Raw genomic sequence first — 26974 nt, forward strand, 5'->3', positions numbered from 1 at the left:
GCAAATTGTGGGCCGCAATGCACACACACCGACCGTGGGGCAGCTGCAGAGGATCGCAGACCCATTGACCTTAATTTTCTTACTAGTGTCTGTATTTGCAAGTTATCCGCTCCCTTCTTATCCTCAGCTGCGTCATGTGACCAGCATTCCGACTTTCCAAGTAACACAGCATCTTATGTGTGAACAGGAAGTCAGCTTCTCTATGTATTCCTATGGGCGCCCCAGTGTCAGTCTCCTAGGAATGAATAGAGAAGTAACGGACGTCCTGTGTCAGTTGGAGATCAAACTGTTGGTCACATGACACAACTGAGGATAGGAAGGGAGGTTATAACTCACAAATACAGTCACCGGTAAAAGGATTACCTTCACTACAGTTTACATCACCAGGTCAGGTCAGAGAATACCATTTTTTTTCGGAGTGCTTCTTTAACCGATATGACTGATAACCCCCAATCTTACAGACTACAAATAAAAGGTTGACCAAATTAGAAAAAAGGTTCTCATTTTTATGGAAACAGCACCATTCTTATTGACACAGACCTATTCACTTCAATGTGAATGAACTGCAATACCAGATACGGTCCATGAAAAAGAGTGGCACTGTTCCTGGGGAGAAAAGCAGATCTGCTGTACAAATGAACATCGTGGCTCACACGGTAGAGACAATGGGGGTCATTTACTAAAGACTGGCGTTTCACATGCCAGTCTTAGTATAGAGACCACCAGAGTAATGTGCTGCCATATTATTAAGAGACACAGGCCTCTTAATAAATTTGCTGCATCCGTGATGTCCGTGCTGAAATCTACGCCAACTAGCAGCTAGAGTAGATTTCACCAGTTTTCTGGTGTCAATTTTAGAAAATGTGTTGGGTGGCGATGAACCCTGCCCACTTTTTATTTTTTTTCTCAAGACAGGGGTGTTGAAGCTCAAAAATCCATGGCATTCTTGCCAATAGGCTTTTCCTAGTATTGCAGCTCAGCCCCATTAATATAAATGCAATACCAGACACAGCCTATGGAGAAAAGTGGCGCTGTTTCTGGGACAAAATAACCCAGATCTTTTCTAATCTCATACAACCCAATAAATACTGCCTATGCTGTAATGCTTGTAAGGCTCTAGGTGCCAACATGTCGCCTTCAATGTGGTGAAAAAGACAAGTCCCTAGATTTTGACTTAAAAATAAAATAAAAACACCACTTATGCCAGAATATAAAGTGGACAGCTATCCGAAAGTTGTGGTGGCCAAAAGCACAGTTCGCTTTAGTAAAAATGAGTCAGTAATGTGATTGTGCTGTTTGTACAGACGGGGAACCAATGAAGGAGGAGGACAATAAGGGAACAGCTTAATTACACATAAAACCCATAATTGGTGCATACATACAAGAAGACGCCCTCCCACAGAAAATCCTGCCACCTAAATGATATAAGGAAGATTTCAAACGTCATGGGCACTGGAGCCCGCTTTCCTATCACCTCCAGCTGTCTCCGCAGTAGCGACACAGCTTTCCCTGAATGCACAACCTGCTGTATTAACCAATCCTGAGAGACCATCCGAATGCAAATGAGAAATAACTTCAATTCTACAAAAGTAAAGCTGCGTACCGAATCTTCAGCAGTACAATCGCTGCCGTTTTTGTCATTACAGTCCTCTGCCTTCTAGTGATAATAAATAGTAAAAGAGCAGTGACTTTACAGCAGGCTGTAGAGTGAGGTTTTCGAGGTAATCTGTTCTGCTGCCATCTAGTGGCCAGTACAAAAACCCTAAATAGCTATAACATTTCAGTTGACTGTTCAGATTAAAAATGCATTTCTGTGGAGGCTGAGAGCTCTGGATCTCTAGAATATGATGCTGTGCCAACTATTTGCTGTCCAGAGGCTTAAGAGGAATGTGTATTATGTGGAAGCAGCACAAAAATGCTGTAAATAACACGAAGAGGGGAAAGGAAATAAACAGAAATAATCCCAATGCCAGATTAGCAGGCTAATGCTTAAATCTCATTGGTACGTTTTTGGAAATAATGCAATCTAGGTTGTGAAACGTGCCAGGCATGCCAGCGTCCTATTATATATATTTTTATTTTTTTTTTTCAGACTTTGCCAATTTTTAATGTCCAAAATGCCAGCTTGAGGATGCTGTGAAGGAAAGGACACAGACATGACTCTTAGGGCTCAATCACAAGACTGTAGGCTGTCCGTGCCCGTATTGTGGACCGCAAACGGCAGGTCTGCAATATACGGGCACCAGCCATGTGAATACCGATTCGCGGATGTGGACCCATTCAAAGTCAATGCAAGATACGGCGCGGTGCAGAGCAGAGGCACGGATTGGAAGCCCACAGAAGCGCTATGAAGCGCTTCAGTTGGGCTTTTGGGTCCATGCCTCCGCAACACAGAAGATAGGACATGAACTATCTTTTGCCGTATACTGCTGACCAGTGATGGTCAGTTCGCATTGTTCGCCCGTGAACACATGCGGGCTGCCCTCTTAACTCACAAGTCCGGCGAGGCACAGGTAAGCCCTGCACCGCGAGCCGGTCTGAAACAAATGCGGTCAGCGGGAGCAGGCAGTTCCGAGAACAGCCACCGGGGGCCTTCATCGGGCTGTTCTCGGAACTGAATGCTCCCGCTGACCGCATTTGTTTCAGACCGGCTCGCGGCGCAGGCACAGGTAAGGGCTTACCTGTGCCTTGCTGGACTTGTGAGTTAAGATGGCAGCCCGCATGTGTTCGCGGGCAAACAATGCGAACTGGCCATCACTGCTGCTGACCCATTCAAGTCAATGGGTCCACGCCGTAATACAGGATTCATATGCCCTTAAAGGGGTTGTCTCACCTCAGTAAGTGGCATTTATCACGTAGAGAAAGTTAATACAAGTCACTTATTGGATTCATTTTTCCATCACATTATACACTGCTCGTTTCCATGGTTACAGACCACACTGCAATCCATCAGTGGTGGTCGTGCTTGCACAATATAGGAAAAAGCACCAGCCTATGTGCGCTCCCATGGTCCTGGCCACCAGAGAGGCTGATGTTTTTCCTATATTGTGCAAGCACAACCACCACTGATGGATTACAGGGTGGTCTGTAACCATGGAAACGAGCAGTGTATAATGTGAGGGAAAAATGAATCCAGCCAGGAAAGGAAGCAATATGGACAATCACAATACATTAGTAAGTGGCTTATATTAACTTTCTCTACATGATAAATGCTACCTACTGAAGTGAGACAACCCCTTTAAAGGCTATGTACACCTTTGGTGAGCTCATAAACATAAGGTGGGCACATATTAAACCTGCTGTTAGGAGACCCCCAGATCAGACAGTGGTGAGTTCATACACATAAAGGTGGGCACATATTAAACCAGCTGTTAGGAGCCCCCAGATCAGACACCTTATGTGAGCTCATACACATAAGGTGGGCACATGTTAAACCAGCTGTTAGGAGCCCCCAGATCAGACACCTTATGTGAGCTCATACACATAAGGTGGGCACATGTTAAACCAGCTGTTAGGAGCCCCCAGATCAGACAGTGGTGAACTCATACACATAAGGTGGGCACATATTAAACCTGCTGTTAGGAGACCCCCAGATCAGACAGTGGTGAGCTCATACACATAAGGTGGGCACATATTAAACCTGCTGTTAGGAGCCCCCAGATCAGACAGTGGTGAGCTCATACACATAAGGTGGGCACATATTAACCCAGCTGTTAGGAGCCCCCAGATCAGACAGTGGTGAGCTCATACACATAAGGTGGGCACATATTAACCCAGCTGTTAGGAGCCCCCAGATCAGACAGTGGTGAGCTCATACTCACAGAATCGCCTCTAATTAAGTAGAGAAGATGGGGACTGACAGACGTTGTGTGCCTGCCTCTTACCCCTGCTCATCGTGTTGCCAGCGGTACTGGCAGCTTCCAATATTCTTGCTGCCAAAACCGTTACTAAAGTCTCTGTGGAACAACAGGATAATCTTTTATAAACTTCTGGGCAATAGAACGCTGGAAAACCCAAAGAAGGGAGAAGTGTTCTTCTAATACCGCGGCCTGGAAACAATTTATAATGTGTGAGCTCTTATATAAGACAAGCGGGGGTGGTGTGTAGTGTCCATGACAAAATGCAGGATTGTGTTACCGGACACAGCTCAGAAGAAGCAATCCTGCATGACTGTCTGAAACGCGTCATGACGGTTGAGTTTATATTGCTGGTAAAATATTGGCTTTTAGCGCCCTGACATTGAATGGGACCAGTCACCAGTATAGTATCAGTATCTATATAATGATGAATGTGCTGAAAAACGGGGAGTGCCACCCTGGATGCCAGTTTGTGCTACATTCTACTATATAGAAGACTGGCAAAGGCTAGGAGATTTGCAGATTGCCTAAAGTAAAAAGTGAATTGGTGTCATTAACATCAAAAACCAATATTCGTTTCACAGGTTACTACCTAGAAAAAAAACAGACTTGGACTTGGCTTATCTCTAGAAACAGTGCCACTCCTGCCCATTGGCTGTGACTGGTATTACACTTCCAGTCCACTGACTGCTTCAATATACAAAATAATGAGAAAACCACGGCAGTGGCACTCAAGGCACATGCCTAACTTCTCTAAACATGTTCTTCTAGATGATAAAGTCTGATCATGTACTCTTAAATACTATGTCCCTATTTCTATGTAACGATTATGGATTAGGCTACTTTCACACTTGCGGCAGAGAGATCCGGCAAGCAGTTCCGTCGCCGGAACTGCCTGCCGGATCAGGCAAAATGTATGCTAACTGATGGCATTAGTAAGACTGATCAGGATCCTGATCAGTCTTAAAAATGCCTGATCAGTCGAAAAAATGCATTGAAATGCCGGATCCGTCTTTCCGGTGTCATCCGGCAAAAACGGATCAGACATTTATTTTTTTCACCTTTTTTTCAGTCTGCGCATGCGCATACCGGAAGGACGGATCCGGCATTCCGGTATTCTGAATGCCGGATCCGGCACTAATACATTCCTATGGGAAAAAATGCCGGATCCGGCATTCAGGCAAGTCTTCAGTTTTTTTAGCCGAAGATAAAACCGTAGCATGCTACGGTTTTCTCTTTTGCCTGATCAGTCAAAACGACTGAACTGAAGACATCCTGATGCAAACTGAACGGATTACTCTCCATTCAGAATGCATGGGGACATACCTGATCAGTTCTTTTCCGGTATAGAGCCCCTGTGACGGAACTCTATGCCGGGAAAGAAAAACGCAAGTGTGAAAGTACCCTTACTGATGTAAACGAGCTATGTTGTACTACTACTTTCGAATTATGAAGTATTGTTCTTAATGAATTCTTGTGTAATTATGTTTGTAATTTTATTTTCATTTACTTTATTACTATAATTATCCTACCAATTATGTAACTCAAAATTAATCCCTAAATGTTGTACTTATGTATACATTAGGCCGTGAACAAGGTCTAGAGCAGACCAAAACATTGGCCAGTGGCTTTACTATTTTTTGGATGGATTAATAAAATGAAATTTATGCAAGATACTACTTGAGTGCCGTGGTTTTCTCATTATTTTGGAATATTCTATTTACCACTGAGCACCATCTCCACCTATGATGAGTGCCGTTCAATCTTCTTCCAAGATGATTTAATATACAAGCACAGCCGCACCCAACAGAGGCATGGTTTTTGGAGAAAAAAAAATCCAAAAAGCCTAATCTTGTATGTTTCTGCCAACGGAGGATCTAGTCTGCTGTCTGTTGCCAAGAGAAACCATCAGGCTTTCGGAGGCTGCTATGTATTTCAATAGAAAAAACTTCAAAAAGTGGGTTAAACTGTGAAATGTTGTTGGAAGTGGAATTCCAAAATACATGATCGATATATACACTAGTGCCACATTTACTATACATATAAACATGGGGTGCTTAGCAAATATACTTTGATCAAACATATCTATGCCCATCTCCCATGGCAAGGTAACCTCCGTCTGGAGGGGAACCTTACTAATGAGTACCTATGACTGTGCCGTTAGTGACCACCTAAATTCAAGGAGAGTAGAAGCCACAAATATATGCCGTGTCTGTTACAACTGTTACTTTCCAGGTCAGCAGGCCGCGATATGTTGCATCGCTCATGTCAGCAGGCCACCAATTATGACCTGCTTTTCTGGGAGGTAACAATTGTAGCAGACACAACATATATTTGTGGCTTCTGCTCTCCTTGAATTTAGGTGCCCATGAACGGCACAGCCATAGGTATGCAATAGAGTTAGGTCCAAATCCAGACCGAGGTCACCTTGCCGTGGTTGATGGGCATAGATATTTTTGATCAAAATATATCTGCTAAGCACCCCATGTTTATATGTGTAGTAAATGTGGCATTAGGGTATATATATATATATATATATATATAGATCATATCCTTTACATTTATAGAGTGCTGCTACATGCAATATCCTGTCTTCCCGTGGAAGTGGGAGTCTACCTTATAAAAATAAAAATATAAAACACAGAAAAGCAAAAACAGGTAAAGCAATTGATAAATCGGTGTCCACATTTCCACTGTGGTTTACCATGTGAATAGAAATTCTATTTTAACTATAGCGACTGGATACTATGCGAGCCAAGTAAAACCCTGACACAAATCAAAAAAGCAGCCCCCCAAGGGTTAACCGGAGAATGAAGCTCTAGAACAGGTTTGTGTCAGACACAGTTATTAAGATGTAATTCTGGTGACTCAACACCAACATCAGCTGCACGGGGGAAATCCCATAAGCCTCCTTACACGTCAGTCCCAAAAAGATCTTTTTCCCACATCAGAGCATTGTGGAGCTGCAGACATGGGCAGCTGTGCCAGCTCACATCATCTGCCAGTGCCAGTCCTTTTTACTATACAGCACGGTTGTAGCCAAAGGAAGCAGGGGGTAGCCACAAAGGATGAAAGCCTGGCATTGTTGACCCCGTCTGTCACGATAGGTCACCGCTTTCGTCTTTCTAGCGCACTGACAAGAGTACACTTTACAGCTATAACCATGTCGACTGGCACATTAATTAGTGCCAGACAGAGAAGCCCTGACTACCCATATGGGAGGGTACGACATAAGCTGAAGAAAATGGAGGGAAGAGTGAAGGCAAGAAAAGACAAAGTAGTGGCTCTCCTGTGCCACTTATTCCAGCGCCAATGGGGCATTGTTGGCATATCTTATCCAGTCACTATGTCCTTCACACGACAACTTCTGCAATAAGACAAAAATACCGTACTTTGATATTTCTGACTTACAAGCCCTGTCAATTTCTTATAGTAATAGTTAAGGTTATGGGGATACCAAGTATATGGGTTTCTTTTTTTTATTATATGTTCTGTCATTCGGCCATCCCCTTTGCATCCGCTGCGCTGGGAAACGATACAAATGCGATTTTCTTTAGATCACAATGTTGAATGCCATCTAAAATGGACGATCTAACCACGAGCTGCGTTGGACGGGGAGACTGACAGGCACCAGTAAGGAAACCAGTCTCTTAAAGGGGTTGTCCACTTTTGTAATACTGATGACCTATCCTCAAGATAGGTCATTAATATCAGATCGGCGGGGGTCCGACTGCCGGCATCCCCAGCGGTCAGCTGTTTGAAGAGACTGCAGCGCTCGTAGGACATTGAGGTGGCAAGCAGGTGTAATTACAGCTCCGCCATTCCACTCACTTCAACGAGACGGCTCCTTCCTGTCCAAGTGAATAGGATGGAGCCGTCCCATTGAAGTGAGTGGGACGGCTTCGCTGCAATTCCACCTGCTCCTTCCTGCGGCTGCGTAGCTGAGCAGGAAAACAAAGAAGAGAAGACAGGGATCGTACGTGCACTGCGTTCCCTTCAAACGGCTGATCAGCGTGAGTGCCGGGAGTCGGACCCCGCTGATCTGATATTGATGACCTATCCTGAGGACAGGTCATCAATAGTATAAAAGCGGACAACCCCTTTAAAGCGCTGGAGACAGCAGCCATCAGCATTTTGTACACACGCTCAATCTCAAGGCAGGGACAGGTGATCTGTTCTTAAAGGGACATGACCATTAAAATTTTTTAATCATAACAACGGTCGATATCTGAATATGTAATAATTTTTTTTCTCACAAAAAACGAGTTTTCTGGATAGGATTATTTGACGGTCATGGTGTCATCTCAATTCTACACCCACTATTATCATGAGGATAACATAGCAGATAAAATCTTCCCTCACAACAGCAGTAAACTGACAATAGGTTACCCATCTACACAGGAGTTTTATCTCTCTGCCAACTGCTACAGAGGGACAATATTTTAAATGTAATTTTCAAGCGGCCGTGCAGAATCTGCCTTCTACTGTTTTCAAAGGGAGGCTGCAGTTTATGGCACGGGTACGGCTATATCTGCATGAATGGCAGCGCATCCTCCCATTGAAAGCAATGGAAGGTGGACTCTGCTTGCCCGCAGTCGCCTTTTTGGTCTGTGGGTCTACTGACCTGAATTCACAACATGACAGGATCTATGCGGCCGTCTAGGGCACGAGATGCACTCGTAGGAAACTGGCTTCTGTAAGTCACGTAGAGAAAAAAAAAATGTAATAAGGACTCATTCACATGACTGTATGGCTATCGTGCCCTTGTTGCGGACCGCAAACTGTGGGTCCGCAATACATAGACACACTGACCGACCCATTGACTTTAACTGGTCTGCGATCCGCAAAATATGGCAAAAGATGGGGCAGGTCTTATCTTTTGTGGAGCAGCGGCACGGATTGGAAGCACGTGGAAACACTATGAAGCCCTTCCATGGGCTTTCGGGTCCATGCCTCCGCACCACAAAAGATAGAACATGCCCTATCTTTTACAGATTGCGGACCCATTCAAGTCAATGGGTCTTCATAGCCAGAGCCCGTGCATTGGGAGCTGCTATTTGCAGTCTGCAGCATGGGCACGGCGACCATACGGTCGCGTTAATGAGCCCTAAGGATGAGAAAACCCATGACTCTTAAAGGGCATGTCCACAATATTTATACTCCGTACAATTCATATAGAAATAGCCCTCAATGCATCTCCTGGGGCCACATTCAGAATAAAAGTCCAGACGAATGCCAGCTTCCCTAACTAAAATTTTACAAATGTTAATGTCATTTTCAAAATCTCTGCTTGCTGAAAGTGAACTTTCACATTCTTCAATACAACCAGGCCTGAAAACCCTACACTGTTAGGTAAGATAAGATGCCTACACTAGCAGCACAAATCCTATCCCTGTCAGTTTGCTACAATGTGTCAGCGCAGGTAAACTGTATCACCCTGCAGTTCAGATTCGTTAGCTTACAGAGGATGAATAGGAAATATGGCAACTGTTCGAAACCAGGAACAGGAACCAGCCGAAAATATTAGCCATCTACAGATGAAAAACACAATGGAGAGAATAAGAGCGTATAGGCTTCACATGGTAAAGAACCACGTGTGGAAATGTACACCCGAAGCCTAGCGCATACGACCATATTTTGGATAAGTGTTCGATCCCCATTTTTTTCGGATTGCACATGGACCCATTCTTCTCTAGGAGTCCGTAAAAAAACAGGGGCAGCACACTGATGTCATTCATACCGCAGAAGAGAATAGTCATTTCTAGTGATGGGAGCGAGAAAAATACGGATTGCACACAGAAGGGATCCATATTTTGCGGACCACAATACGGACACTGTTGTGTGCATGAGGCCTTAAAGTAAGGCCATGAGGTCTAGCAGAGGACAACCCCAACTACCCCTGGAGCACATCGCCAGGAGATGGAGATGATCTCTTCTTAAGGGGGCATTCACACGACCGTAAGTGTTTTGCGGACCGCACATGGCTGGCGCTATATGGAGAATGCCTATGCGGACAAGAATAGGACATGCTCTATATTTTTTGCGGGGCAGCGGAACGGAGCAACGGTGTGCTGTCCGCATCTTTTGCAATGATGCGGATCCATTTATACGGTCGTGTGAATGCACCCTATAGTGTAGCCTCACATTGACTAGGCACAGAGAACTACAATACGATAGGTAACATGGTTGAATAAAATAGAAAAATGACCAGAGAAACCGGATTTTTTATAGAAATTGTTCTGTTATTGTAGCTGAGAGAAAGGTGGTCTGTAATGAGGGGCGGACTGGCCATAGACCCCACAGGGAAATTTCCTGGTGGGCTGATGCCCAGGGGGGCCACTAGAGCCCTCCTTAGGCCGCCGTGTATGTAACAATCTGACACTTTCTTTGGGAGCATCAGGTACGTATGTACCCAGCTGGGTACCACAGATGCCCTCCAGAAATACCATTATTACCACGGAATACTGCGGCAGGCACAGGAGCCTCGTGCTACGTGCCACGCCGTCCACCCCGCCTGCATTTCATATGATATAACCGAGCCCCTCTACTCGTGCTGCTCCCACCTTCTGTAAATTTGGAGGCGCCACTTTTTTTTTTTTTTTCAGGGCCACTTTAAATTGCCAGTCCGCCCCTGTCTGTAATGAACGGGAAAGGAATTGTCAGCTGCAGACAGTAGTCCTACAACAAATGATGGAAGGCCTGTAACTACAAGTCATGACAGAAGGCTGGATGAAATTGGCTTCATCGTTGCTAAAGATGATGGTTAATACAGATTAAAAAGCAAGTCAACCCTATTAAACAAGGCATACTGCTTGGTAAGGTTGATCCTGCTGATGAAAATGATACCCGTCTTGTGAAAACCGGTTCTGGCATTCCAGAGAATAAAAGGGTTTTAATCTTAATGCACATGAGGGCTTCTCAGGGGCGTGGCCAGCACTGGAAGCTAGGCCACGCCCCTCAGGGGTTTTGAAGTTCTCAGCTGCATAAAGAATAAAGGTATTTTCTCTTGGGAACGCCGTCAGCGATTTACACAAGACAGGTATCATCTTAATCAGAGGGATCAACTCTACCAGGCTGTCTGCCTAGTTTCGTAAGGTTGATCTTGCCGTCAGGTGCTCTTTAAATTGACAGTCCGGGATTGGGCAAAAGGACTGTTCCTGTGCAAAGCCAAACTACGGACTGTATCTGGTATTGAAGCGTTCAAGTGAACAGGGCTGAACTGCAACATCAGGCACAGCCCATGGACAAGGACGTTACACATCAGTTGTCCTATCATCCAGATCAAATGTACCAATAACACAAATAAAAATATAGTTAAAACCCATGTATCGGTACGTGGTTTTTACACAGCTTTTTTGGGAAAATCGTGTGCTCATAAACAGTAAATTTTGCAAAAAATGTGCTGATCTGTAGTACAACTGCATGACAGCGTGGTCTTGTATGCTACATGTGAACTTCACGGAAGGGTGAACTCACGGGGTAGGTTTGTTCCAGACATCTCATAAACTAAGGGGGATAGCTATCAAACTGGAATAAAGTAGAACTGGCTTAGTTGCCCGTAGCAACCAGATTCCACTTTTTTTTCAAAGGAGCTGTGAAAAATGAAAAGGTGGAATCTGATTGGTTGCTATGGGCAACTAAGCCAGTTCAGCTTTACACCAGTTTGATAAATCTCCCCCTAAATCTCCATTCTGTTGATGAATGGGGTTGTTTTTTGCAGCAAGCATGTGGCCATCTGCAGATAAACAGAACAGTCGCAGAAATATCTACAACAAATCTGATGTATGTGAATATGCCCCTAAAGGATAGTCCCTGAGCTATGACAATTTCCTAACCTGATCACTTACATAGGCCAACAGAAGGGACATGAAGAGGAATGAACGATTACTACCAGATCATCGTCCGCTTGTGTGAGCTACATTTACATGCTGCAAGCATTGTGGATGAACAATCATTACTACGATCATTAGTTCCCATACAGTAACAACGTACACCAAGAGACAACAATCTGCTCAGTGGCACACAGGGACAATTGTCACGAACGAGCGTTCATATGAACTTAGCCAGATAACCTGCCCGTGTAAACGCGCTCCGTCTCCTCCGTAACGGCCCTCTCTTATCAATAAAGGACTATCCTGCAATTATAATGATGTTCTGGCGCTTGATAAATGCTCCCTTTAAGGCTATATGCACACGACAGTGAAAAACTGTTTTAAGACCAATGGTAGTCGATGGGGTTATTCACTTGGCAGTTTTTTTGACGGTCAGTGAAAAACGATAAAAAAATAGAACATGCTCTATCTTGTCCATTTTTCCCTGACAGGCTGCCCCCATACAATTGAATGGGTCCATTTCTAACATCCATTTCTCAGAAAGGCATCAGTGAAAAAAAACGTACATTAAAAATGTCCTTTTTTCACAATCGTGTGCATGTAGCCTAAGCATAGGTGTTTCCTTACATAAATCTGCCACAACAGCCTCAATAACACATTCTCTCTGCAGACCGTGATCACGCTAGACCCCAAAACATGTTTTCTTGAAGACCTGAAGAAGGTTTTAGATGCCACCCAAATCCAAGCTAGAACGCAAAGGAAATGTTCAGACGGGTAACATAAAAAATAATCCTTATCACTGCCCATTACCGTGCCACATGACTGATATTATGCCATTTACTTGTGTACTCCGTTACACAATGATGCTCAAAAAGCCGCCTCACAACACGGCGGCATGTCAGCCAGAAGCCAAAAAAATTAGGGAGTTTTCCGGGCTGAAATAGTGAAACGTGAACAATGGATAAATATAATGGAGTTCAGCTCTGGCCAAAAGCAAAAACAGAACAAGCACCTCTATATAAAGGAACCGCACAGGAACAGAGCGCTATTGTATTATATACAGTCTGCACATAGCACGGGCAGTGGTTTACGGTGCAGCATATACCGCTTTAATACCTGCAGGTTTGGTACCATGACAAAGCTCAGTAATTGATCGAAATGAGTCAGTTCTGAGTGCCCCCGATATATGAAGATTTTAATATACATTAATAAAGATTGAAGATTTTATTCCTGTGCCGGACATCTCTTCACTTGCTGAAATCTTCACGTACCGGAAAGGGTCCGCAGCACAGAAATGGATTCAGTCATGCTGGCGTGAGTTTTTGTTTTCTAGGTTTGGGACTGCCATGGGTCCTGCATTCACCCCAATTAATACCATGTTGTTGTTTTTTCTGTGTAATCTGTATACTTCAACCTAGCCATAGGGCCCCATTCATCTGACAAAGGCCAAGAGTGTCTCTTTGGCCCCCACCAGGGTCGCTTGCTTCGTCATACTGTACAGACTCCAGTGGGCCACCACACAAAAAAAAACCTGTAGCACTTTATGTGCATGGTTACACAGTCAAATGCGTCCGACGTATACATCTGTCACATAGTGTGATGTGAAAATAACCTTATAGTGTCACACATGATCGTAATGTGACAATAACCAATAATCAGGAGTACTCATTATCTAAATATGGAAATTAAAGAGTTCTAAGAAAACTCTCCCAGCGCCCCCAAATGTGATAAAATAATATGAGAACATATACTCATCACTTAGACACTTGACCACTGCAGCCAGTCACTGGTTGCAACAGTCAGATGCCGTATACCTCCGAAAACCAGAGGTGAGGTGGAAGTGGCAAGGAACTAAGTGGTACGTTCTTCTATCATTTGGGGCACTGGACAAACGTTTAAAAAAAGTGTGATCTGGGCAATATGGGTACTATGGGGGGGGGGGGGATCTATGAGTTGTAGCAGTAAATCCAGCAAATTGAAGATGAAGGTATTAAATATGTACACACTGGCATGGTAGTAGTATGATTTGGGACAGCCAGGGCACCCTATGTACCGATAATACATAACCCATCTGTACAGCACTCACCACGTGAGGCTCAGATTTTATCATCTCCTTTTAGTCTCCATCCACCCATTAATAACACGGGATGTAGTTTATATATTGCTTGTGTACAAGCTCGTAACCAGGAACATATAAATCTTTTATTAGCATTGCTATGAACATTACTGGATCTAGGGCGAGAAAACCATAAAAGAGGTTTTAATAAACGATTCATAAGAAATGCACAGGAAGACTGCCGCCCCGCCAACGGAGATCCCTCATAAGAGCTGCACAAACGATTTGTGGAAATGCATCCATGCCCTACATTAAAAACAGGGCTCCAACCTGTGGCTGTAGCATAGCTACTACTCCCAGCATCTCCAGCTGTCCTCGTTTCGGACAGGGAGAGCGTCCCGATTCAGAAAAATGATGCCCAGGGGTCGTCTTGATGAGACAACCCCTTTAAAAAAAAGGTAAGAATACCACCTTACTGCAACGAAAGGCGGCCATTTTCTAGTCCAAAATAGGCTATGAAAACAAGGCAGAAAGCAAAATGGTTCTGAGGCCCATAACAACCAATCAGATTACAGTTCTAACTTTCCAGAGACGGGGATAGAAAAGCAGACACCTGGCTAGTTGCTATGGGCAACATTGCCACACTTAGGCCCAGGAAGCCTCTGACCCTTGGCCGACAAAATGGCAGCCTCGAGTAGGACGTATGGAAAAGTAACGCGCAGCCTGTCTGACAGAGCGATACTCCACTATGAATAGATATCTGTGGAAATAACTTTCAGCTGTTCACATCCTGGTTAATGCCGTAAGTGCCTGCGACAATTGTGGTGAAAACATCTGCTGGCAAGCGTCAGGGTAATTTGATAAAATGTGACCTCCCATGATGCTTTGCTACAGCAGCTGTTCATCCTCTGAGCAGCTGGTGTCGGGTTAACCCCCTCACAGCCCAGCGGCCCAATATAAGAACAAGTAAATCAGTAATAATACCGGTTCAATATTGTATGGAAACTGTGAAATGTTCATATGTTGTGTCAAAATGGAGTTTTCTTTTTTGGTGATAGACTTTAGAGCACGTGTCAAACTCGAGCCCTGTGGCCCTCACGAGATCTGGCTGCAGAAGAACCGGCTCTTCACTTTCACTGGAGGACGTAGCTGGTGCTTTCTGCTTGCACCCACACTAAACATGGCGCTCGTGCCACAAACCTTTCATAGCACCTGCCCCTTTTCTAGATACCGGCCCTATACGCATGCCACGGCGTCCTACTAATACATAGTACAAGTGCGGCACTTTACATACATTGGGGGAGATTTATCAAACTGGCGTAAAGTAGGACTGGCTTAGTTGCCCATAGCAACCAATCATTCATCTTTCACAGCTCCTTTGGAAAATGAAAGGTGGAATCTGATTGGTTGCGATGGGCAACTAAGCCAGTCCTACTTTACGCCAGTTTGATAAATCTCCCCCATAGTACCTGAATCACTCCTCCTGGGGGCGTCTTCATCCTGGGCAGGCACAATCTCTACTTCAGGATGCGGTCCGTCCCCACTCCATATTCGCTTTATACGGGAGTGCTAGACGACATTATCCTTCCACACATTCCATTGTACTCCTTGTGGTAAGTCCTCTTCATGATGTCTTGCAGACCTTATACTCCTTTTCTCACTCAGCAGGTGTGTGATGGTGTCCCGGGTCATTTAGTAGTTACATTTAGGGTTAGTCAAAACGGCGAACTTTGTCACGGAACAACTGTCACGCCTAAGTATCGCAGTGAAGCAGTGCTCCCATAGAAATGAATGGGGTTGCAGTACGACTCGCACATCTGCCAAAACCGCAACCACAGAATCACACAAAATGTAACCATGTTAGATATATTGTGATTCTGGGAGCACTGCTACACAGGGATACTTGGGCGTGACCAAGATCGCCATGTAGCCGAATACATACATTTTTACAATTATAAAAAACCCTTTGAAGGCAACCATAACACTGATGTAGCCCTCGGCAGGGGTGGATTGGCCACAGACCTTACAGGGAAATGTCCCGGTGGGCCGATGCCCAGAGGGCCGCCTTGGCCCTCCTCAAGGCCGGTCAGTGGAAGCTTTTGGGGATGTATTTTGTGGTGCTGGCAGTATTTTGTGATGGACTGTGGTATTTGGCTCTGTTGAGGTGGTATAATGTGCCACAATATGGTATTGCTGGCCCTGCCTTCCATTAATTCGGACCCGACTACAAAACGGGGCCACTGTTAGTATTTTTTCCAGGGCCACTTTAAGTTCCCAGTCCGCCCCTGGCCCTCGGTGAAAAGGAGCTTAACACCCCTGCTTCAGAGTATTCCGCGGGATCTGCAGACGATGGAGGGGAGGAAGATAAGTGGCTGCAAGACAGAAATGGCGCCGCTACCTCCCGAGGAAATAAAAGACTTGACATAACTGGTAGAAAATCTTAATTCTTTCAACTTCAATAACACTGCCATAAGTGCCATGTCAACACTCCCTGCCATCTCCCGAATCCCACCCATCAAACATTGGCAAGCATGACGTAAAAGAACATAAACTGGTACAAAAACTGGAATGCAAGGTTCATAAAAAGTCTCTTAAAAAGGGGTTGAGCCATCTGGACATTATCAATAGGATATGCCATAAATGTCTGATAGGTGCAGGTTCCACTTCTGGGAACCGCTCCTATCTCGAGAACAAGTCATGACATGAGTGAAGAACATATCTCCATCCATTCACTGCTAGGGAACTTCCAAAAATAGCCAGGCCAGCGCTCGCCTGTTCTCAGAAGTCCCATTCCGGTATATGGAGAAAACCTTGCACGCATGGCTTGCTCTCCATTCACACTGGAACATGTTCCAGAGGTGACACCCACACCGATTGGACATTTAAGGAATCAATATGCCATAAAATGTTCAGATAAGAATATCTTTTTAACTGGTCATGGAAGTTCATACCCTGAAACGTTGTTGACATCAGAATGATCATCTACACAGATACCCAGCAGACAACTATAAGGGTCCATTCACACGTCCGTAAGTGTTTTGCGGATCCGCAAAACACTGACATTGGCCATGTGCACATGGCGGGCACTATAATAGAAAATGCCTTTTTTTTGCGGAGCTGCGGAACGGAGGTGTGGGGCCACGGAACAGAAGTGCAGGGAAATTAATGTGTTGGCACCCGCATAATTGCAGAATGGATCTAGACCATCCATACGGACGTCTGAATGGAGCCCAACTCGGGGTATATTGCTTTGTTACCGTCATAGAAGGGCTCTCCTCAGAATAGGTCATCAATATTTGATCAGTGACCGATGCTGCAGCGCTCAGACGAGAGCTGTGGCCTATTCATGTATACTAAGCACAGCGCCATACAACATATAGTGGCTGTGTTTGGTATTGCAGCTCAATCCCATTCACTTAAATGGGACTGAGCTGGACAAAAACCATGTGAGTGATGGATGTGACATCAATGGGCTAGAAAGAGCCCGCAGCACTTGCCAGCTTATTGGCAGGGGTGCAGACCTCCAACGATCTGATTATAGGCCTATTTAACTCCCAGAAAACCCTGTGGTACAAACATTTTGACATTCTTCTTTGGGGTTGTACAATTCACCTAGGATTAGGATATTACATTTTAGTTCAGTTATGACCAATGTACTGGAAGTCAGCATTAGTGCTGGCACACTGTGCTGGGCATCATTATCTAATGGCATTATTAACATGATGTATGTAATGGGCACAATAACTAGTAATAATTAATAACCGTACAGTCATGCAGAATTATTACAGCCGGATATTGTTGTGCTTGCCACTTTATCATTCTTCACACTGCTGGTACATACCAATGGGCCATGACGTCTTGTTGGGCATTACTATACACTACAACCTTCTTCGCCTGCATACTTGGATTACAAACCATCTCAGTATATGACCACATTAGCCTTGGCACATTACCCTAAGATGGGCATTAAGAAAGAACAAGTTCTGCTATCTCTATGGAAAAGAAAAAAAAAAAAAGCATGGAACAACTGCCACATGTCCATTAGCATAAAATGTTAGTCTTTTAATATATAACTAGGCTTTACGACTGGCAAGTTACCCCTAGACGTGAGCTGCCACTACAGGTGGACTGGCCATAGACCCCACAGGAAATTTTCCTAGTGGGTCGATGTCCCATAGGGCCACCTGAGGCCTCCTCACTGCTGATGGCTGGGTACGTACTACTGAGGGAACCACAGGGGTCATTATTAGAGGAAGTCCAGGCAGCATGCTGAAGGTAGGGCTGGCTTGGTGTTGTGGCCCACATCTCACGCCGTAAGCCCCCTGCTCCATATTCATATTAGAGACCAGGGGCGTAGCTATAAGGAACCTGAGGGGGTCCAAAGACCCTTGTGCCACATAAGAAGATAACGGTATTATAGAAAGTGCATGCTGGTCAAGTTACACCACTGGCTGGAGGGAAGGGGTTAGGTCAAGAATTTGGCATGGAGGGGGGGGGTTCAATTTTTGCCTCAGGCAGCAGGAAGGCTATTTGTTTCCCTGCCCCCGGCCACAAAGCGCTGAGGAAAGGAGGGCCAAGCTGAACTCTTACACCAGGGCCCATGAGCCCCTGTTAGAGACAATTGGATGAGGACAGACTGTGCCAGCTATTGATGGTCACCACAGAGGGACAGCTTTTGAGGAGGTATTTTGTGATGCACCGTGGTATTTGGTTCTGTGGGATGGTATTCTGTGCTGCCCTATGGTACTACGGACCCTGCCAACTTGTATTGACTCCATCTACCTGTGTTGCCCCACCTTTTGGACCAACATTACAACATTGGAGCCACTTTTAGTTTTTTTTTCCAGGGCCACCAAGTTCCCAGTGCAACAATCAGGTTACAACCTACCTACCGCTACAGTACAGATAGCCTGACATTTTAACTGGCATATTACCTCCCACTGGGTTCAATCCACGGCCTGGAACATTGTCCCAGAGCTACACGACAGGTTGGTTCAACACGGTTACACTACTTCAGTATATGTCGCTTATGATATAACGCATGTGAGACAGCGGCCATATTACTTGTATAATTGTCACAGTGAACCAATTACGCATAGAAGGGCACCGCTCATCTCGCCCAGTCACAGGCCCCAGTTGTATGAACTTTCTTGTCTTGTGCCACCTGCTGAAATAAAGGGCACCCGCTACTTTTCAGAAGAGGTACTGCAGCAGCGGAGTGCTTTTATGCGATCTCTGTGATTTCTAATGTTCTGATGATTAACCAGGAGGGGCGTTCTCCTATTACTTTCTGCACGACTAGTGTGCACAAAGAGTTAATAAAATGGGGAAGTTGCACAGACTCTCCCGGCCTGGTCGTCCCAGTATAGTAATTACATCAAACTGTCCAATGGAAACAATAACACAAGCGATGGCGGCGGCGCACACACACACCGCTGATGTAAGCTGGATCATTCTGCTCCGTGACGCCTCCTGTCATCATAATGGGTAAGAGATCAATCGGCGAGTGAGTCTGGTCCGCAGCAGAAAGGTGTGACCACAAAGCGGATGACATATGGCTGGTGGGGTTGACAGGCCACTTCCTCGACATTTTTATGGCAGCGTCCCAAAATCCATATCTGCACAAATGATTTCGGTTCCTCAATTATATTATATAACTATATTATTATGGCAGGAAAAATCGGCGAGGCTCCGGGATATGACGTATGGCAGTGGAGTCCAAGTATTTCCCTGGCAAAGCTTAGAAACCTTATCTTACCTTAGGTGACACCTAAAAATGTCTGTACAATCGAAAAGACCAGGGAAAATAAGAAGAGACACAAATAATAGCGTGCCTAGTCTTTGGAGTGTCCTGTGGGTGGTGGGGGATTGGGGATCCCACCCTCAATACTGTAGCCTATCGGGCAAGTGTAGCTTCACAAGGTTTTGCTGCAGAAAGCTCCTATGAGTTATACACAGCGGGATCACTGGTGTAGATTTGTACTATAACTTATGGCAATTTCTGGCGGAAATTATAGGAAATCTGCCAGGCTGCTGGATACCATACAACTCCCACTAAACCACACAAGAGAAGTGGATATAAGACAAAAGTCGCACATTTCAACGCAAATTAGGCTTGCGACTAAATTTGTGAATTTTTGCCAGTTTTCTACAATAAAGCTATTCATAAATTCGTCCTCTTGACTTGAAGGGGTCGTCCAGGTTCAGAGCTGAACCCGGACAAACACATAATTTCACCCAGGCAGCCCCCCTGATGCTCTCCCTTGCCCTGCGCTGGATGGCGCAGAGATAGGGGCTCTTATGTACAATAACACACTGCCGCGCCCAACGAAATGCAGGCTGTGAAGGTTCCTATCAGGGCCATAGCTTGACAAACTGAAAAGGAGTTTTTCTTTTTGAAGTCTTAGATTTTTTTATTTTTTTTTACAAAATTGGTTTTTATTCAAATTTTCAAGTACAAACAGACGATAACAGTTTACACAAAGTACATTGTGATCATCTGACACATTTTCAAACAATACAAATACATTGAAGTATTCGATTTGACCCTGAACCTTCTGCATTTTCTCTGGAGGAAGGAATCACATCAGATGAACGGAGTCTATTAGTATTGCCAAAAAAAACAATTTTCAGGGTGGGAACCATGTGAGATTTCCACCAATTTATCAGCCATTCCCTGAAAAAGGGAATGATAACCATATTCATTTAACCATGCTACCGTACCACTTCTAACATTATTTCTGTAAATATTCTGGGAGTAATTCCTGGAATTTAGAACTCCACAATCCTCAAGAATTTTTTTATGCAACGGGTGAATGGAAATATGAAAGTAAGCATCTTATAAGTCCAAAGATGACATTTACACTCCTTGCAGAAGATTTTATTGACCATTTTACAAACTTTCATCTTTTCAGGTTTATTATCGGACTAAATCCACAACTCCCTTCTCTAGAGTCTCATGTAATAAGTCCGAAATCAGAATTGGAGTGGTTTTGAACGCTGTGGGAGGGTTTTTCAGGAATGAAATAATGCAAGCCTGTGACTGGGTGTTTATTACGAAGGGGTTTGAAGAATTTTGTTTCCAAAGTTCCACAAACCTCTTCAGCCTCCCTCCCACAGGACTCCTGGCGTCATTTCTTTGGGAGCCCTGCACTATTGGGATTACCGTAAACAAAACCCGTTTTTTTTTTACCCCCTTTTTTATCTGCTTTTCCTTTCTTGTCTTGAAACCTATCCGACTTTAAAAAGGGATATATTTTTTTCCTTTTTGGGATATTTTCTTTTCTAAATTTTTCTCTAGATCTTTAATCGAAAAGCAATTCCTCACGAAAGGGAACATTACACAATTTCATCTTAGAAAGAACATCTCCAGACCAAGATTTTAGGCATAAAGCCCTTCTTACTATATTAGCAAGAGCAGTACCCACACAGAATCTGCAGTAGCATCTGACGAAAAATCTACTGCCTTAGGAAGGGTAAAATAGTCTGTAAGGATTTCATAGGGAGTATTATTTTTTTTTAACTATTTTTTTCACCTGAATTAACCAGTGACCTAGCAACACAAGTGGTTGCAAGATTGGGCTTAAACAAAGCTGAGGAGGCTTCCCACCTTCTTAGGCAAGAATCAACTTTTGAATCCATAAGGTGAAATGAGGTCCCACTCCGTGTTGGAAGTGAGCCCCTTAAATCTCATGTATATCATTTTATGCCATTCATACACACATATATATTAGCGTGTGTCAAGTCAGAGGTAGAAGAAAGGAAGTTAGTTGAGGATTAAGGAGAGAGGTAGATGTGTGAGGAGCAGGAGAAGCAAAGTCCAATATGTAGCTGCTATCTTAGCCCCTTGGCCCTGACCAAGCTGAGGGAGTGTGAAGAACCTACCTACAGCTACCTAGCACAGACCAGAGTAAACTGTGGATATAGAGAAAGTCTAGTGGAGATAGAAGCAGCATTAGCTTATGGACTCCACAGCACCAGTGACCAGAAGCCTAAAAGCACCTGGACACAGCCGGACGACTAGGCGCAAGGTTGTCCATTACCACATACCTCTATGGATATTGTGGACCAGTGTTTCTGAAAGCAACCAGTGCAAACAATGGAGCAGAGGATTCATGCCTGCCGTTAGGGAGACCGCCCTGTGGGTTGCCAAACACAAGTAAGAGTCATTATTATATATAGTATCTGGCGGCTAGAGTGTGGACATAGGGAGGACGGTTAGAAAGGAACTCTCTCAGACCAGCCAAAGGAAAATCTCAATGCTCCTATTGTCAAGCCTGTGTCTAGGATTGCAGCTAAGCCAATCGTGTATGCATCATATAGGTAGTCACCCTTGCCATGTAAATGTACAGCACTAACTACCTCAAGGCAATTGATTAAGTAAAAAGTTCAGTTTTTTTACAACCATTGACTCCCCATGCTTTCTACCACCCTCTTTTGCACCCAACGGTGCTGGCGTCACGAACACCAGGGACCCTGCCTCCACGGCACCTTAAACCATTCAACCAAGGGCACCTCAACACCATTTGGCAGGAGTCCCTGGACAACAGAGTGTGCCCCGAAGGAACTAGTGCTGTCCTTCCATTCACTGCACACCGGCCCAGTGAGTAAACAACTACTACCTCCATCGGCCCACCAACACTCACATATTGCCCCTGCGGCCTGGTCGCTGCATATTGATCCCATGTCCTCGAAAGATAATTAACTATTTTGAGACAATTTGCTTAGGGATACATCTGCTTTCCATCAGAATCTTTTCATCCTGTTCATCAAATGGTAGTGTGCTCCTCATGGTCCTAGGTAGAAATGTTTTCCCATCAGAGTTCCTCTATTCACGCTTAATTAAAGAATGCAAACTGATAAGTACTGGAAAAACACATTTTCTTCTTTCCTTCCGACCACAAAAAATCTCATCATGAACCGTTTTCTGAGCCTTAACATCCTTAATGTCCATAGTTGCACGGTCCGCTTTTAACAACTCATTAGTGTCTTCAGAAGAAAATAAATATTTTTTATATTCAAAATCATCATCCGATGACTCAGAGTCCATACCAGATCTACTAAAACCAATGTCAGTAACAGATCCAGAAGAAGAGCAGGACGTAGGAGCACCTCTTCTCCCCCTAGGTCTAGATGTGCCATAGCTAATCGAATCTCCTGTCGCACTAGACTTTTTATGTCAACTCTTAGAGAAGGGACTTCCTCTCTAACAATATAATTCGTACAAATTTTTTTGTACTTTTTCGGGCAATTTAACTGAACACATGCTGCATTCTAGAGTACACAGACTAAAACCACATTTAGACCACCCAATGTTCGGGCCATTTATCTGGAGCAAGTGTCCCTGCGAATGCTCGTTCCCGATAATCGGCTTGTGTAAAGGCACCACATATCACCTGATGAACGAGCAAAACGGTCATTCATTGGGTAAAAAAATGTCCTCGATCATTATTTCGGGGTAGCCGAGGAACAAGGAGTTTGTATAGGGACGAGCGATAGCAGCAGACATTACTCGTCCTCATACTGTGGAGGTGATCGCTGCATGTAAAATGCTTCCTTTCCGACAATCGCCTGCTCCTTGCAGCGTCTAAATTCAGCTTTAGTTTTAACAGACTCATCTTTATCATTCTACAAGAAAGAGAAAGGAGCATGTACATTCACGTATTACACAACCAGACAGAGCGCTGCGGGTAATACACTGACCTCTACGGCAACAAGCTCTAAACATTCCTCTGCTTCCGACATGATGGCAATAGGAACATGGAAAGAAGCGACCCAATTTAAATAGTATTGCATGCACCACACATCAGAGGGTGACTTCCGTCTGGCAAGCGCGCCAGATTTTCCAGCCAATCGCCGCAGACGCTGCCTGACGTCACAGGACAGAATACGTCAGGAACAGGCACAGCACAGGACCGCCTCGTCCCAAAGGCTTGCTGACGCCACCCGCTGGACAGCGGATAGACAGTAACAGACTGACTGCTCTCCGTGAGTGTCCCGTCGCCGCCATGCCAGTTATAACTCCCTCACCCGCACTGGCGTTGGAAGGTTGCGGGGCACGGATGCACTGTAGCAGCAGACTCTAAAACTCAGACTCACTTGCCCAAGATAGGCCTGGATGACAGAACTTGCTGCATTGCGCCGACGTTCCTCTCCCCACCTGGAAGGGACATGAAGACACTGGAGAGAAGAGAAAGGAGGGCCCTTTTAAGCTTCCTGTTCCTGCCCGGAGGAGGATAATCTCGTGGGCAGGTGCCGTCATGGAGGGTGAAGATGAAAAGTTAATATATAAACCTATTTTACTGTGACCGTTATAAACCTAAACCGTATAATAATTAACAGCCAAAAATAAAATTGAAACATACGTAATTAAAAAAATACAATATTGACAAAGCAAATGAGCCCAGCAAGCAAAAAAAAAAAACAGCAAACACTCCAAACAGCGCCAGCTTGAAATTATTATAGGTGTACAAAAAAAAAAAAATCCCAACTATATGCCAACTAGAAACATTCATGTTGACTGCATGGCCGGTGCCCCATTATATGCTACGCCTGTAATCAAACCACAGATCAGATGTGAGGAAGGCATATACCAGTAAAGCCTGTCATCTACTGGTCACAACTGGGCAACTGACCTGTCATTTGTAAGGTTGGCTAATGGCACCTGAGCTGAATTTACAGTATATGTTCTGTTAGCAAGTGAAGTGAAGTCACACATAGTTACACGCTACTGGTAGGAAGTCAGATGTCACTGGGGCATCTTTAGATGGCCAAACCTCAGCTGTATACGGTCGTGCAGGTGGTTTAGTAGCCTCAAACCTAATGACAGCTTCCACCTAAATTGGTTCTTAGTGGTTATATAGCAGAGGCGTAGCTATGGACGTTGTATTGCCTCTATTTATCTGGGCAACACATGGCTCCATTTCTCTGGACCAGGCATCCTCAAACTGCGGCCCTCCAGCTGTTGTAAAACTGCCCGAACAGCCTACAGGCATCAGCCTACAGCAGGGCATTGTGGGCGTTGTCGTTTTGCAACAGCTGGAGGGCCGCAGTTTGAGGATGCCTGCTCTGGACAATGTATGGCTCGATTTGGGCAACGTATGGCCCTATCTGGGCAATTAAAGGTATGGCTCTATTCATCTGAGCAACCTATAGCACTATTTATCAGGGCAATGTATGGCACTATTTATCTGAGCAACCTATGGCTCTATCTGGGCAATGTATGGCACTGTTTATTTGGGTAGCATATGGCATTATTTCTGGGTAAGAGTATATGTAGCTGAATGGAACAGATACTCTATGATGAAGTTGTACAGGAGCTTCTGGAGCTACTGTTTGGGCTCTTAGATGTGTCCGGCATTATACTGTATTAAAAGAACTAAACACATGTAATGCTACGGCTTAGCACATGTGTGGTTGACAAACCTTAGGAGCCCCTTTAGGCGTATAAATTCTTATCGGAAAAGTCAAAAGTTAATGCCCACAAGCAGAATCATACAGCAAAACAACCATCCCACTGGTGGGTCCTTACAACATCTCCCAGTACTCCGTGTACAGCCATCCAGTGTTATACCATTGCCTTTGTACATGCAATCCACCCCAACCAATTCCACCACAATGCAAGTCAAAGTTCTTCAAGATCTCCATCTCTTCTTCCAGCAGAAGGTTCACACTTATGTACAACAAAAACTTGCAGAGCACTTTTCCAAAAGTTCTATATACATGACTCAACTACGGAGGGGCTCTAGGCCATTTTAGTTTTTTAAGTTCCATCTAACCTATGCTTTTGGTAGAACTCCAAAACCATGTCTGAAGAAATGTGAGGGGCCACGTAACCCATGTGCCTAGGATCCAACCATGTTTTTGATTTATTTGGGTCAATGAAACGTGCTAGGAGAGAGGAATCTTAGGGTCTTTGAAAAGCTATATAGCGCCTCCATTAATAAAAATAAGACTCACCGTATGGCTGAGGAGGATCACAACTGAGAGAGAAGCTTGGATCATCTTCTATCCATGTTATACCATTGCTGCTCAAGGTCCACATCTAAATTTGCATGTATGTTAAACATGACCTTATATTAACACCAGCCGTGCCAACCCCATGCACTGGTATACACTGGAGAGATGCCCCCGGCTGCAGAAATGTCACACAGGGGAATTCAATGCAGACTGGAAATGTGACATTTACTCCAAGGAGACTCTTCCAAAAACAACAGGCACTGCAACAGCGTAATATTTCCCAACATGCAAATGTAGCGGAGCTGAATATGTCATGTAACTTTTGGGTTTCCTAAAGGCGCGCGGTAGGCCCTTGGTAATGACAGACTGCACATTACGGTATCGCCAAAGGTTGTGTCAATAGACAAACTCAGCTCTGCTACATAATGCATGGAAGTTGCCTCACTAACATATGTAACATCAATAATAAATGATGGTTTTCTAGCTACTTTTCCTGGCCCCACGGCACAGGAGAGGGGCAACATGTGGCTCTATGGCGGCCGTAGAACTGCAGATGCCAGCGGAAACCGAGCTGCAGGTTGCCCAAGATTTTAGACAAGTCGTTAGGACCAGTGAAGTAAGGGAACACGTGATAGCCTCAGCATCGGATCCGTGGCCATGGTGGAACTACAAGTCGCAGCAGCACCTGCCAAACAGCTAGAGAGCTACAAGTTACAAAGCTTTCAGGAAAGAGTTAAACCCGAAACCCATAGCAAATGCAAAAAAGTCAAGAGACCGCCAAACACCAGCAAGTGTAGGACTACAAGACCCAGCAAGCCCTCCAGCAACAACTGGAAGGTGACAGAACGCTCAAGACTCTGCGAATCACTGCACAAGGAATCCATTACTTCTGCAATTAACCGTTTAGTTACCAGCTGCATATAAAATGCACAAATGATCGCAAAGCCTAAGTATTTAAAGGGGTCACACAAGTGCCCATGCCACCTGGACGGGGCACCCCTGGGTTTTCTACACTATGGCGTGGTACTTACAGAGAGCTGGATCTCCCCCCCCAGGCAGAGTGAACTTGGATGGATCAGTAGGGAAGAGCCCAGGGTGCCAGCGTCCAGGCAGTCAGCCTCATACTGCTGGATACTGGGGCTGCAGTGGGTGGTTCCCGTGTCTGCTGTAATCCAATACTAGACTCAGTGATGTCACCCAACCACACAAAAGATCCCTCCTGCGTGTACAAACAGCCCTGTATTGTCACCGAGCTTCATCCCTGCATTTCC

At 44.7% G+C, this 26974-nt stretch overlaps 1 protein-coding gene across 3 annotated transcripts in view; it reads right to left on the minus strand.

Moving 5' to 3' along the window:
- PKIG (cAMP-dependent protein kinase inhibitor gamma) overlaps positions 1 to 26974 on the minus strand; it is a 50247-nt gene that overhangs the window by 12712 nt on the left and 10561 nt on the right. The window contains exon 1 of one of the 3 annotated variants that reach the window (XM_040437463.1): positions 26735 to 26952. The exons of 1 other annotated variant lie outside the window; for it this stretch is intronic. The gene's annotated coding sequence lies outside the window, so the exon portion shown is untranslated. Of the gene's footprint in view, positions 1 to 23843; positions 23950 to 26734; positions 26953 to 26974 lie in introns of those variants that run through there. One more of the 3 variants, XM_040437465.1, reaches the window with a different exon arrangement.

This window comes from Bufo bufo, chromosome 6, assembly GCF_905171765.1.
Source record: "Bufo bufo chromosome 6, aBufBuf1.1, whole genome shotgun sequence".
Taxonomy (NCBI): domain Eukaryota; kingdom Metazoa; phylum Chordata; class Amphibia; order Anura; family Bufonidae; genus Bufo; species Bufo bufo.